Here is a 15,101-nt window from a genome sequence, read left to right on the forward strand (position 1 = left end):
GTCTTTTGTTTTCCTTCTGGAATCTAATTGTACATTTGTTAGGTCACTTGATTTTGTCTTATAGTTCTGTTTTTATTTTTTACACTTTCTTCTATTTTTTGGTCTTTCAGTTGGGATATTTTCAAGGTCACTGATTCTTTCCTTGGCTCTGTTAAGTTTGCTGATGAGGCTGTCAATGATAATCTTGATTTTTATTACTGTTTTCATGTGTAGCATCTTCATTTATTTTTTTTCTTACGGTTTTCATATCTCTGCTGAAATTATTAATCTGACAATGAGTGATGTCCAGTTTTTACATAGGAGACTTTGACATATTTTTAATAGTTATTTTAAATTCCCTAGCTGATAACTCTAACATCTGTGCTTTATATGAGTCTGGTTCTGTTGATTATTTTGTCTCTTGGCATTACTTTTTTCCACCACATACCATGATTGATTGATTGATTGATTGATTGATTGATTTTTTATAGAGGAGAAGAACCTGGGAAATGTTCCCTGGCCTTCCTGCAGCAGCTGCTCGTTCCCTCTCCTAAGCCTGTGCCATGAGGGGTGCTTTCTCAGGACTGCTGCCACCATTTGTGGTGAGTGCTCATTGGAATCAGTAGAGAGCAAAGCATGTGCATGTTGTGAACTCTCCTTATATCTGAAGCCTTTAGGGTTCTGGACTGTCACCAGCCCTTACTCAACCTCTACCAATTTGTTAGCCATTTTAGGTGAATGCTTCTTATTGGTGCTCACTGCCCCAAGTAAACAAATGCTTGTACCCCATGTCTCCCGTAGGCATGGTTTCTCCTCAGATTTTCGTTTAGTTGGCCTTTTTCTCAACTTCAACTTTTGATGAATCCAGGAAAAGTTATTAACTTGCAGAATGTTCAACTTTTTATTTTTTTTTTATTTTTTATTTGTAAGGGTGGCAGTGACATTCTTTCTGGTTCTTTTCCAGCTCTCTGCACCCAGGTAGGAACCAGGAACCTGATCCTCATTTAAAATATATATATATTTTATTGCTTTTTTGCAGAGAGGAGGAGAGAGGGATAGAGAGTTGGAAACATTGATGAGAGAGAAACATCGACTAGCTGCCTCCTGCACACATCCTACAGGGGATGTTCGCGCAACCCAGGTACATTCCCTTGACCGGAATCTGGGACCCTTCAGTCCACAAGCTAATGCTCTATCTACTGAGCCAACCCGGTTAGGACTGATCCTTATTTTTAACATCTAATATCTCTACTGGTATGGTAACTGTTTAGTTCACACCAGTATAATTATTAATAGCATCCCTTTTAATTTAAGCATTTCTTTGTTAGAATTATAAATCTTATGGTAACTCTATTCTTGAAAATATTACATAATTAGATATCTTAGGAATATATGTTAATGGATTTATTTATTCTAGATAAAAATCAAATATTGAAGATCATTTTAGTGATATTCAAAAGGACATGGGGAGAAAAAATGTAAATAAAAGACACACCAATCAAATCCAATGTATAGACTTTATTTGGATCCTGTTTCAATCCAAAATGATTTTTTTTTAGACAATCAGGGATATTTGGAAACGGGCTAGGTATCAGAAGATATTAAGGAATTATTGTTATTTTGTTAATTATTACAAGAATGTGTTTTAAAAAAATCAATTTTTTTCAGATAAAATTTTATGTATTTGAAGGTGAAATGGGATGACAGAGGGAAGTTATTGAAAATACCAAGAAAAAGATGGAGAGAGGAATGTGATAGATAAAAATAAGAATAACAAAATGTTGATAATTCCTAGAGCTTAGGTGGTTTGTACACGGAAGTTCATTATTTTATTATCTCATCTTTTTTTTTGTATTTTTGTCAATTTCCATAATTAAAACTTTAAAAAAGGGAGACAAGGATATAATTAGGAACCTATTTCTTAAAAAGTAAATCAGGTAGTGATCCTATAATTTAAACTGGTAAAGGTGATGTTTTTCTAGTGGCACATCATAGGCAATGCAGCTATGCCTAAAACTTTATTTAAAAACTTCCTGTGCTTCAGTGATCATTCAGCAAACCAGATAATTTGTGACAGGGAGGAGAAAACAGGTGAGATGCCATTGTTTCAGTGCTGCAGACTCATGCTCGACCAGGAGGAGGGAACGGATTTTTTTTCATCCTGACTCCATTTAGTGTCTCTTTTGTGCAAACTTATCTTAGAAGGAATACGCTCTCCTTTCTCCCCCTTTTCCCCAGGCTCTCGCTGTCCCTCCCTTCTCCCCTGTTCAAAATATGGGAAGGCAGGTAACAAGGCTCTAAACGCCACAGGGCAAGGACTGTAGGCTGTTTTGAACAGTGAATGAATACCTAGTACCATTCCTGGCACATAAAAGACACTAAATAAATATTGGATGAAAAAAGGAATAAATAAATTCATGCTTGCTGCTTGCCACATAGAAGGGACCTAATAAACACTATATTTGTTGAATTGAGTTGTGGATGACAGGATCGAAAAGCGAATTTCAGAGTTGATGTTCATTTAGTGCCAGTCCTCCTCACAGTCTTTGAAAGATGTCCAGGTGAGCAGAATCAGACAACGTGATGCCTGCGAAAAGGCAAGGGAAGCCAACATGAAATGCAGCTTCGTTTAAAATGAAAAGGATAATATACAGTCACGTACATGCCATCTTTCTTTCAAATAATTTGATGGACATGATTTGGAGAGAACAGCAACTCTCTCCTCTCCTCTAAAAGTCCTCATGCAAAGAAATCGGGGGGCGTTTGTAGTACCCTGTGTCTCCAAAAGTTGAATGGTAGGTCCCCTTCAATAAACAGGCGTAATTAATCATGGTGCTGCTTGTTTTGATGGTCTGTGTGAGAGTGACAAGTTAATAATAAATCTCTAGCTCCTGTAGGGATGGCTAAGGAGGTGCTGTGGGTTAATTTACATCTTTGGATGGCACCGAAGATTTAATCATCTCCCTGCCTCGTACATCACATTAATACTCCTGTGGCAGGAAAGCAAACCGTTTTTATACTGTTAATCTGAGAAGCAATAAGATCCTGTCTTAGGTCACAAATAAATTGAGTTGCTGGCGGTTTTGATGGACCCCTAGAGTGTGTGATTTATTCAGGTTCCAAAGCCACTCAGGACCCCCCTGGGAACGTTGGCTGCAAAGCCAGGCAAGCTGGGAGCGCCACGGGAATTGCCAATCTAATCACAGAGTCCAATAGTCTAGACTGAGGGCAGTGACTGAATCTACCTTAGACCTGCCCAATCATTTATTTAGCCTTTATGTCGACTACCAATAAATTATAGGAAAAAGACGTGTATGAATGTGAGATTTAGTTCTAAATGGTTGCTTTTAGTTGGGACTGTAATCATCTTTCTGCTTAGGTAGTATTTGTTCTGACAAGATCAAAAGCTGTTTTAGAAGTTTTTACTTTGTAAGTTGTAGGGTTTTAACCTGGCTAGAGAAACTGGGATATAGGAAAGGGATACATTTTTCGCACAATGAGCCATATGTGAATCCTAGACAATTTTTAGATTTTCCGCTCTTCATCTCTTAATCAGCTAAACTATGGGTTGTATTGAATTTATTAATTTGGAAAAACATCCCCCTGTTGATACTAGTACATAAAATATCATATTCCCAGTTTAAAGAACGGGCCATGATGGTCTCGGAGAAAGAGGAAGTAGAATTGTGTGCATTAGCAGTATGTATATGTGCATTCATTGCTCTAGTCGCTCATGAAATAATGTTTATAAAGGAATTAGATTGTAAACTCTGATTTCTGCTCATCTTTTTCAACTGAGTCATGATATTTAATGCACTGTTATAGGAAATGGAAAAAGGAGCCTAAGTTGGTGCCATAAAAATAGTCAGTTCCCTCCCTCTAGCCCCAAGGCTGTAAATCACAGCTATAAATTAGGGTTGCATTTGTCACATCTTCCAAGGGCACATTGACATCCATCCATCCATTCAACTTGGCAATTAAGAAAACACATACCCCCCAGATATACCTGAGCTGCTCTGTCCGCCTCTCTCTGAGGAAGGCTAGGCTCTCCTGGTCAGGAGTTCAGATTGGGCCAGGTGGGAAATCTCTTTCTCCTTCAGGAATTCACTTAGCAAACATGCCTCACTGCCTTAGGTCCTGGGGAGGGACGTAAGGACAGGGGCAAAGAGCACTGCGTTGGTTTCCTATTGGTACTGCAAGAAATGATCACAAATTTGGTGACTCAACACACATTTTTATTATCTTCCTGTTCTGAAGATCAGAAGTCTAAAACTGAGCTATTGGCAGGTGTGTGTTCCTTCTGGAGGCTCCAGGGGGAAATCTGTTTCTTTGTCTTTTCCAGCTTTCAGAGGCCATCTGCATTTCTTGGCTCGTGGCCCCTTCCTCAAATGACTTCAGATTCTTGCTTCTGTGGTCACATCTCCTACTCTTTCATATGGTCTCCTCCCTCCCTGGTGTGATTACATTGAGCCCACCTGGATAACTCAGGAAAGCCTCCCCGCCCCCAAACCTTTAATATAATCACGACCGCAAAGTCTTATTTCCCATCTAAGTTAGCATTCATAGGTTCTCAGAATTAGGATGTGGACATTTTTGAAGGGGCCATTATTTAAAATAGGATAGCATTTGGCCTTGAACAGCTGCTACTGTCTACCTTGATATGATTGCTAACGTAAGTCCTAGAAGGTTCTGTATTTTTATTTTGATGAGGTAATGATTTTTCTTAAGAAAAAACTATTTCCTGGTCTTGACATGTTATGTTAACTCTCTTGGGCTTAGGTATAGGGCATGTAACAAATTAGGGTTTTGGAGGGCTAAGGCTGCATTATCTGGTGAAAGGAAAGACAACAGTGTAGATCTGTACGAGAAAGGCAAGACTATTCCATTCCTCCCTCCTGGTCTGCCTGTGGACTGTCACCCTTCCCTCCCCCAATGTTATGAGTGCTTATCTGATTGGAAACATTCCAGAACTAGATGGGCCAGGCTTGTTAGCGATTTGAGTCCCTGTGTACGGAAAACTCATTACTCTGGGTGGGTATCATTTCTGTGTCTTGAGTAGTGAGGACCAGGGTCCACTCTCTCTCCCTTGTGTGTATTAGCTGGCACCCATGCTCCTCCTAGTCTGTCTGTCTTTTTCCTAATTGTGTCTTCAGCTTACTTGACCCTTCGGCAGCATGTGACACAGATTCTTCCTTTGGCTTCTGGAACACTGCTTTTTTCTGCTCACTCACTCCCTCAGTCATCTCTGTTGGACCTTCCCCATTTCCTCGACTTAATATTCAAATTTGCCAAATCTTAGTTCTAAGACCTCCTCTATTTCTGTCTCTAATCATCTTACTCTTATGGATTTAAATACCGTTTATATATTTGATGATGCCAGCATTCGTTTTCCATTGCTCTGTAACAAATTACCATAAACTCGGTGGCTTAAAAAAAACACTACACTGTGTAATTAATTATCTTCCAGTTCTTTAAGTTAAAAATCCGACAGGGTCTCACTGGACTAAAATAAGCAGGGCTGCATTCCTTTCTGGAGGTTCTAGGGAAAAATTATTTGCATGGGGTAGGGGGTATGCTTTTCCAACTTTTGAGGCCTCCTACATTCCTTAGCTTGTGCTTCCATTCTCCTACCTTTAAAGCAATTAATAATCTTAACTCGCTGAGCTTTCTTCCTCAGCTCTCTCTTTTTCACAGCTGAGAAATGGTCTCCACTTTTAACGACCTATCTAATTAGATTGGGCTCATGCATATGATCCAGGGTAATCTCCCCATCTCAAAATCCATACCTGTAATCACATCTGCAAAGCCTTTATTTTATTTTATTTTATTTTATTTTATTTTATTTTATTTTATTTTTTAGCCAAGTAAATTAATATGGTCAGAGGTTCTGAGGATTAGGTCTTGGACAACTTGGGGGTAATTGTTCTTCTGTCTACCAAAATGGTTCAAATATGTGTCTCCAGCCTGACCATTCTCCCAACTCCAGCACTATATTTTCAACCACCTATTTGGATGTATAATAGACATCTCAAACCAGATTTGTCCAAAATGGAGCCCTTGAGCAACTTTCCCAAAACTTCCCTCACAGTCTTCATCATGTTAATTGATGGAACCACCTTTTAAGTTGCTCAGGCCAAAACCCTAATGATTATCCGTGATTCTTCCTTCTCCTTTCACCTATGTGTAGTCCTTCATCAAATCCTGGTGGCTCTGCTTTTATAGATATCCATAATGTGACCACTTTTCACCTCCTTCACTCTCATCACCCTTGTCTTAATCCACCATCTCCTCCCATCTAGGTTATTACAATAACTTCCTGACTGGTTTCTCTGTGTCTATGCCTTGCTCCCCTTCAGTCTGTATTTAATACAGCGTTGAGTGTGGCCAGATAATTGAATCAACATCCCCTCCTCTGAGAACTGACCTTGGAGGACATTCCCTTTCGCCTAGACCACATTTTACTTGCTAAGGACCATTATTCTTTCCCTCTGGACCTTTCTAGGATCCAGACTTGCCAAGAGAATGCTCCACCTAGAAAAAGCTGTCCTAGAGTTCTTTAAAATCTCTGACTCCCTCTCCCTGGATGCTGGGGCCAGTTGATCTAATAAATTTACAATCCCTTACCACTTTGGCCTCATGTTTTCTTCCTTCGGCAACCCTAACACATCCCATTAAAACATAAATTAGATAAAGCCATTCCTCTTTCCAAAAATCATAGTTGGTTCCCTATATTAGTTAGAGTAAAAGCTTAAAAGCTTAATTAAAATGGCCTGCAAGGTTCCCAGGTGCTGTCCCCTTTGACCTTCACACTACTTTTTTAATCTTCTCTCTTTACCTTGGTCATGGTAGTCTCCTTATTATTTCACAAATATTCAAAGCACATCCTTACCTCAGAATCGTCATACAAACTGTTTCCTCTGCCTGGGAATCCCATCTCCCAGAAAACCACATGGCTTGTTCTCTTACTTCCCATGTTTGCTCAAATGTCACCTCAGTGGGGCCTACCCCGAAAACCTTTATTTACAACTAGAGACTGCAGGCATGAAATTTGTGCAAGAGTAGGCCTTCCTTACCCTGGCTGCTGGCACTGGCTTCCTTCTGACACCTGGGACCCGAGCAGCCACGGCTTCATCTGGAAGGTCGTCAGGTCTAATTAGCATATTACGCTTTTATTATTATAGGTTGTATCTCCCTCTGCATTGCCCTTTCCTGCTTTGTTTTTCTTATACTTTACAATTTACTTATTTATCCTGTTATAGTCTCTCTCTCTCTCTCTCTCTCTCTCTCTCTCTCTCTCTCCCCCTCCCCCTGCCCCACACTTGAAAGTAAACTTCACTAAGGCAGTTTATTCCTGTTATGTTCACTCAGTAACCTCAGGACCAAGAAAAGAGTTTGGGCCATAGTAGGTACTCAATAAAATTCGTTGAATGAATGCATGGATTCCCTTTGGCATTGGTGCATGGTTTTGAGGCTAGCCTTCCTTACATCAGAAGAAAGATTACATTTGAGTATTGGGAGCTAGAATGAAGACTACAACATTGGCCATCTCTAGCTTCAGATGAGGTACTTCAGGAAATTGATCTGCTTACTACTTATAAATGCTTCTGCTTGAGAAATAAACAGGTGGACTCACAGATCTGCCTCTCAGTGCCCGGGATGAAAAAAGTTGTAATGAACTTAGTCGTTGTGATATCATGACATAATTAGAGAGAGATATTTGATCTTCATCCCAGGTTGCTGGCACAGAGTTCTTGAAACCCTTTGAGTTTCCTGAGTGATAGGGAACATATTTTGTTATTCAAGTTTCTTTTAACCATACTTGATTTCACACTAATGAGGTGACTCTTGGAAGGTGAAGCCTGGTTGTCCAAGGAACTAACCATATGATTGATTACAAGGTTGGAATTTTTAGCCCTGATCTCCTGGGCAGGAAGAGGGTTTCTTTGAGGTTAATCACCAACGTCTGATGTCCACTGATTGAATCAGTCATATCCATGTAATGAACCCTAACCATGGGGTTCAGAGAGTGACCCTTCCCAACTCTAGGGGGACAGAAGCTCCTGCACTTGAGGCTCTTCCAGACTTCGTTCTTTTCATCAGGCTGTCCATCTGTATCCTTTATAATAAACCAGTTCATATATATATTTCCCTAAATTCTGTGATCTTTGTAGCAAGTTATCAAACCTGAGGAGGGGTTTCTGATGGAAGGAAATAAAAGGATCAGAATGCCTTGCCTCAGACCCCTTCCATTCAGGCCATCAAAGAGGCAGGTATTTGTAATGCCCAGAGAGCTTGACTTTGGGTATCTTCTTGTTGGTTTGCCATTCCACTTGGAAGGAGTTCAAGGTTGCTCAGATGTTTGAAGGAGAAAAAAAAAATCCAACTTCAATAAGGGGTTGGGAAGCAAGGTGTTCAGAATTTCTTCTTCTTCTCATTTTTAAAGAGAATTAAGTAAGAGGGAAGGATTTCTCCTTTGAGTTTTTCAAGGTCCAAAAATTGATTGTAGGTTTGGGGCAGGAAATGTAAATGATGAGCCTGGAACATCTTGAAAGAACACTATTGACTACTGCAGCTGTGACAAAAGGACACAGAAAAAAAATTGCAGAATCAAAAAGAATCACTGCAGTTGATGGAAGTGCATAAAATAGAAAATATCTTAGTTCAAACTGATACCTTAACCGAATTATCATTGGAAATTGCTGTGGCACCAAATTATTACTCTGAAAATTAATAAAGGTCCAGAATCAAGTAGTCATTCTGTCTTGTGTATGTGACTTATGTTCAGGGAAAAATAGCTGATGAAGAAAGTCATTCTTTATTGTATAATTTTTTTTCTTATTTTGAGACAATCTCAAACTTACCCAAAATGCCTATGATAGGGCAGCCAATGTCTTCATTTCCCCAGGCCATTTGAGAATAAGTTAGTAACGTGATGCCCTCCCTAACACTCAGGAATCCTGAATACCTGAAATACTTTATATTTCCCAAAAATAAGGGCACTGTCTTAGATAACCATAATACAGTTAACAAAATGAAGATAAAGCCCTGGCTGGTTTGGCTCAGTGGATATACAGCATCAGCCTGCAGACTTAATGGTCCTGGATTTGATTCCAGCCAAGGGCACATGCCCAGATTGCGGACTCAGTTCCTGCAAGCCAATCAATGATTCTCTCTCATCGTTGATGTTTCTAAATCTCTTACCCTCTCTCTTGCTCTCTAAAATCAATAAAAATATCTATAATAATAAGCATAATATGCTAATTAGACCAGATGTCCCCCCCCTGGACGTCCTTCCAGAAGAAGCTGGGGGTGTGAGGGAAGCCCAGGTCCCAGGTGCCTGCCAGCAGCTGGAGGAAAGCCTGGGTTCTGGGTGCCAGAGGGAATCTGGTACTGGCAGCTGGGGGAAGGAAGGCCGACTCTTGCATGAATTTCGTGCATTGGGCCTCTAGTGTGTGTGTGTGTGTGTGTGTGTGTGTGTGTGTATATATATATATATATATATATATATATATATATATATATATATATAAATGAAGACATTCACAGAGATGTCTAGTCATCCTAATAACATCCTTTATGGCAAAAGAATTCTGTTCATAATCACACGTGGCATTTAATTATTATGTATCTTTATCCTCCTTCATTCTGGAGCAGTTTCTTAATATCTGACTTTTATGATCTTGACATTTTTGGAGATGAGAGGTCAGTAATTTTATAGACTGCCCTTCAAGTGGATTTGTTTGGTGTTGCCTTGTGATTAGATTCAAATCATGCATTTTTTTGGAATATCCCAGAATTGAAGCTGTGCTCTTTCTTTTGCAACTTTTTGTCAAGTGAAATATGATTTTATCAAAGGGTATTCTCTTTGATCACTTGATGAAGTCTGGGTCTATCAGGCTTCTTCACTGTGAAATTACTCTTTTCTCTTTGTAATTAATAAGTGTTTTATGAGGAGGTACTTTGAAAAATAGTTGAATATCCTATTCTTCATTAAATGTTCATTTTATTCATTTATATCTTACTTTATTTATACCAGTGAAGTCATGGATTATCATTTTATTCAATGGGTTATATCCTGTTACTATTACTATTTATTTATTTATCTATCTATACTAGTAAAAGGGTAATATGCTAATTAGACCAGATAGACTGGACGTCTTTCAGACTTCCTTCTGGATGTCCTTCTGGACAAAGCCACAGTGGTGAGGCCGAGGCAGAGGGGGTTAGGGGAGATCAGGCCAGCAGTCAGACATCCCCTGAGGGATCCCAGATTGGAGAGGGTGCAGGCTGGGCTGAGGGACAACTCCCCTCCCATGCACGAATTTTGTGCACCAGGCCTCTAGTTTAAATATATACACATATATATATTTCAGAGAGGAAGGGAGAGGTAGAGAGAGAGAAAAACATCAATGAAGAGAGAGACCAGCTACTTCCTGCTAGAGATCGAGCCTGCTACCTGGGCATATGCCCTGAACAGGAATCAAACAGTGACTTCCTGGAATCTCGGCCCTCTATAGCCAATGTCTAGAGCTCATGTAATCCAAAAGTTCACTGTTAAAATTATAACTTGTACCACAAGCCCCATTTTATAAGACCCAGATAGGATTTTCACCCCACATTTGATTTCTTTTTTTCTTATAGAATTTATTGGGGTGACATTGGTTAATAAAATTATATGTTTCACGTGTATAATTCTACAATACATCATCTGTATATTGTATTGTGTGTCCACCACCCCAAATCAAGTCTCCTTCCATCACCATTTATGCCCCCATGTACCCTTTTCTACATCCACTCACCTCCTTTCTTCCTGGTAATCATCATACTGTTGTCTGTGTCTGAGGGTTTTTTTTGTATTATTATCTTGCTTAATCCCTTCTCTTTTTTTACCCAGCCCTGAAACCCCCCTGCCCTCTGATAGCTGTCAGTCTGTTCTCTAAGACCCAGACAGTTTTGACCATGTCTGGAGAAGACTTGTCTCCTGACCATCAGTTTGGTGCATGATACATATCTTAGTCCCAAAGATAGAACTGATAAATGGAAACACCATGATATGTTCTTGGCTTTGGTTCAGTGACATTAAAGGTCATTTAGGACCAAATTCAAAACCTATCCTTCATAGTCCTTCCTGTTGCTGGTCTGACAGGAAGGGTCGATGGCAGACATAAGGACACGCAACTCCCACTGGATAGGGGAGCTCACCTCTAGCTCTCACAGCTGTTCCCTGCTGGAGCCATCCTAGTTCCTGGGTGCTCTTTGACATCCTGAGCAGCTGCAGCAGCAAGCAATTTAGTGCAAAATAATCCATCAATTAATCTTTTTGTTATTGGGCATTTCAGACGCTTGTACCTTGGTTCGTGCTGTAAATGAGGTGGGAAGTGGTATGACTCTTGATGGTTAAAGGAACCATACCAACATTCTGGTCACCCTGCCTTCCTCATAGTAACCCCTGGGGAGCTTCAAGGGCCCAAAAAGAAGAGCCACAGTATTAGGAGGAGGTGGCACTGGTAGTCTTTGTATTGTACGTAACTCCTTCAACCCTGGCAGGAATGCCACCCTTTGCCTCCGACCCCTAGAAGCCTATCAGAATGCCAATGAGTGAAAGGGTTAACCTGGGGTTCTCTTTAAGTATTAAATAAAAAAGGTAAACTTTAAAGCTTCGGTATTTGGAACACTGATAATAAACTAGTGTCAAAATATCATGGTTCAGAGCTGCGCTGGTGGAATACTTTTAATAAAGGAAATGTGAAATGATGCCTGCTTGCTATAGCAGAATTGTCCAGAGGCCCGACTCTTCCCGAAGCTGAAAAAAATCCCTTGGAAGCCTTCAGCTTCGCGCTCAATTTACCACCTCCCTCGGCTGTTTCTCTTTGGCTGCTTTTCTTCCCTTCCCCTCTGATCTTCTTCCCTTCTTGTTGCCAAACACACTTTCCTTTCTAGACGCCATCTGTTTCAGAACACGTTCCCGTTCCCTTTTTCCTTCCCAAAGTGGCCCTCTTTGGGGGCTTATGTTTTCCCCTCAAAGAGCTGCTTTCCCTGTGTTACCACATGTACTGATGGGAAGGAAAACTGTTGCTGGATGGAACTATTCCCAGGAACCCAGCAGAGACATTCTTCGGGGCTTGGACGTGTTAAAAAAAAAAAAAACCCAAGATGAAACCAAGGGATGTTGAAGATCTCATTGGCTTTATGGAAGGGATTCATGCATTGGGCAACTGAAGGGTACTCCATAGGGTTGTACAGAATGGAAGGTTTAAAAACTTTTTTTTCATTGAATTTATCGGGGTGATCCAGGTTAATAAAATTGTAGAGGTTTCATGCATACAATTCCACGATACATCGTCTGCATATTGTATTCTGTGTTCACCACTCCCAAGTGGAGTCTCCGTCCATCTCCATTGATCCCCGAAGGCAGCTGACTGTGAGGGTTTAAACAAGACTGATTCATATGTCTTTCAGCATAACGATGATTTCTTTTCTCATTTTTGATTCTTATATTTCCAGTAGGACATGGTTTCACTCATCTAGGGGAAATGGTGAACAACATAGATTGATGAACAAGAACAGACCCAGAGATAAGGAGCCATGGGTCAGACTGTTGGACCTCAAAGGGAGGATAGGGATAAAAGGGAGAGATCAACCAAAGGACTTGTGTGCATACATATGAGCCTAACCAGTGGTCAAGGACAATAGGGGGATGGGGGCCTGAAGGGGAGTGGGGAATTGGAATGGGGGGTTGAGGACAAATATGTGATACCTTAATCAATAAAAAAAATAAAAAATAAAAATAAAAGAGCGAAGGCAAGCTGTGGCTCTTCTCAGTGCACAGAGGAAAGCCAGTTCTTATGTGACCATAGTGAAAACCTTAAAACAGTTGGTCAGAAGGGGGATTAAACTTGTCAGGAAGCGTTTATTTTAATTTTAGCATCTACTTTTGGGATTTGTGTGTGTGTGTGTGTGTGTGTGTGTGTGTGTGTATCTGTTTTTGTGTAGGAAGTTGTCATATTCAGAAACCAAAAGTTAACATGAGTGCTATTTTAATTATGATTCAGTTGTCACTGGGACTGCCCTATCCTAGGAGATTTAAGTAAACTTAAATCAAATTCTCAGTTTTATAGCCTGGCTGGAGTTTGCCTGGGGCGGGCAGAGGGGTTCCTGGAATGCATCTTTCCAACATTAACATTGGAAAATTCCTGCTTAAACCCTGACAATTTGGTTATCCTAAGCATGACCAAGTCCAGAGCTCTCAACACTTGTTTTTTTTCTTTCTTTCAAATTCCAAACTGCTTAATTTTTTCTGCCCCCCCTCATTGTGACGTTTGTATTCAACCTTTCTCAATTCCATCCTGGGCTGACCTGCATGCAAATCTCAGTTCCTTCACAGATTTTAAAAAAGACCCACTTAGCACCATGCATTTAATAAAGGAAGCGGCTTTCCTGCTGACTCAGGGGGTCACATCTACCACCGAACAGTCTTTAACCATCTCTTTGGCTTCTTAGCATCTCTCTCTTTCTCTTCCTTTCAATCTCGGTTGCAGTCAGAGTATTTGTTTTATCCAGAGTATTTCTGTCTCTCAAGGTCCCGTGGTGACAGGGGTTCCCATATTTTATTTCGTGGGCAATGCCAGGAAATTTTCTCAAAGGTGGGTATCATGGAAGAGGAATTCTTAACTCACCTACTTACGGGGATACATTTGTGTCTATTATATAGTGAGGAATAATTCATACAAACATGGCTGAAAAAGTGTGACCTGGTTTGGGAATTGTGAGGCTTGCCTTCCTTTTCTCTTTCCCAAAATCTTGTAAGGTGCAACCCTACCCCCCAGTTACACAATGCCACTTCTTTCTTTTCTCCTTGAGCTTACCAATAAGGACTAAATTGGAGGGTAGAGCTTAACTGTCTTTTTGTTTTAGGTACATCCTGGGATTTTCCTCACAGGTATGTGGTTTGATGCCTAAACCCCTCAGGAGACTGGCTTTGCAAGCGGAACTGTGTGTGCATCTTAAACACCAAGCGATGCATATTTCCAAATGAAAGCATTAAAGATTCAGGTCTGACTTGGATCAGAGATAATGAGAAAGGTGTTAAAACCACTCATTGGAAAGAGCTAGAGGGAGGTCAGGTCAGATGGATGAGACTGGTGATCTGGAGCCTCTGAGGAAGGGCCCTTTCTGCTCCTCTTGGAACGGAGGCATGTGAGCCAGGGTGGAAACCTGTGGTCAGACGTCTCACCTGGCTTTCAGGTCCTCTCTTCAGTATGTCTGGACTCAGACTGTCAAGGAGTGTGACTGGTAGGGGAGTTAGCCAGGAGAAAAAGGAGGCGTGGGAAAGGAACACAACGGAGATAGAAGGTGGGTCAAGAGAGTATAAAATGTTTCCAGCAGTGTCTGTCCATGTCCCCACTTGAGAAGTTGTACTTTTGTGACCAAAGAATAAAGATAATGATAATGGCACAATAATGGTAACATTAACTGCATGCTGACTATATGCCAGACACAGTGTTTAATGCACACATGAAAAGGTGTTAAACTTTCTCAAGTTACCAGGGAAATGCAAATGGAACTGACATGTGATAGTGCTACAAATGGGTAAAATGAAAATGCCAGAAAATAACAAGTGTTGGTGAGGATGTGGAGCAACTGAGCTTTCATATACTGCTAGTAGGGGATTTAAATTGGAACAACCACTTTGAAAAACTCATTGGCAGTTATCTGCTACAGCTGATATCCTCTGACTCAGAAATTCTGCCTGACCTACAAATTGTAAATATATTTTCACCCAAAGATATGTAAGAGAATTTTTCAAAGAATTACTGCTTGTAATAGCCCCCAAATGGAAACAACTGAAACCCCCATCAAGAGTAGAATGTCTCTAACTGGTTTGGCTCAGGGGATAGAGCGTTGGCTTGTGGACTGAGGGTCCCAGCTTCAATTCCAGTCAAGGTCATGTACCTGGGTTTCGGGCACATCCCCAGAAGGGGGTGCACAGGAGTCAGCTGATTGATGTTTCTCTCTCATCGATGTTTCTAGCTCTCTATCCCTCTCTTTTCCTCTCTGTAAAAAAAATCAATAAAATATATATTTTTAAAAAGAGTAGAATAGATAGCTGGGATAGCATGACT

The 15,101-nt window shown here is 40.5% G+C and overlaps 1 protein-coding gene across 2 annotated transcripts in view; it reads left to right on the forward strand.

The window, feature by feature from the left end:
• The window catches only part of HYDIN (HYDIN axonemal central pair apparatus protein), a 326,576-nt gene that overhangs the window by 13,025 nt on the left and 298,450 nt on the right, over positions 1-15,101 (forward strand). For both annotated transcript variants that reach the window (XM_084906677.1, XM_084906678.1), the window contains exon 2: positions 471-581. The gene's annotated coding sequence lies outside the window, so the exon portion shown is untranslated. The remainder of the gene's footprint in view (positions 1-470; positions 582-15,101) is intronic.

Source organism: Pipistrellus hanaki (assembly GCF_964339955.1).
Source record: "Pipistrellus hanaki genome assembly, chromosome: 15".
NCBI classification, from domain to species: domain Eukaryota; kingdom Metazoa; phylum Chordata; class Mammalia; order Chiroptera; family Vespertilionidae; genus Pipistrellus; species Pipistrellus hanaki.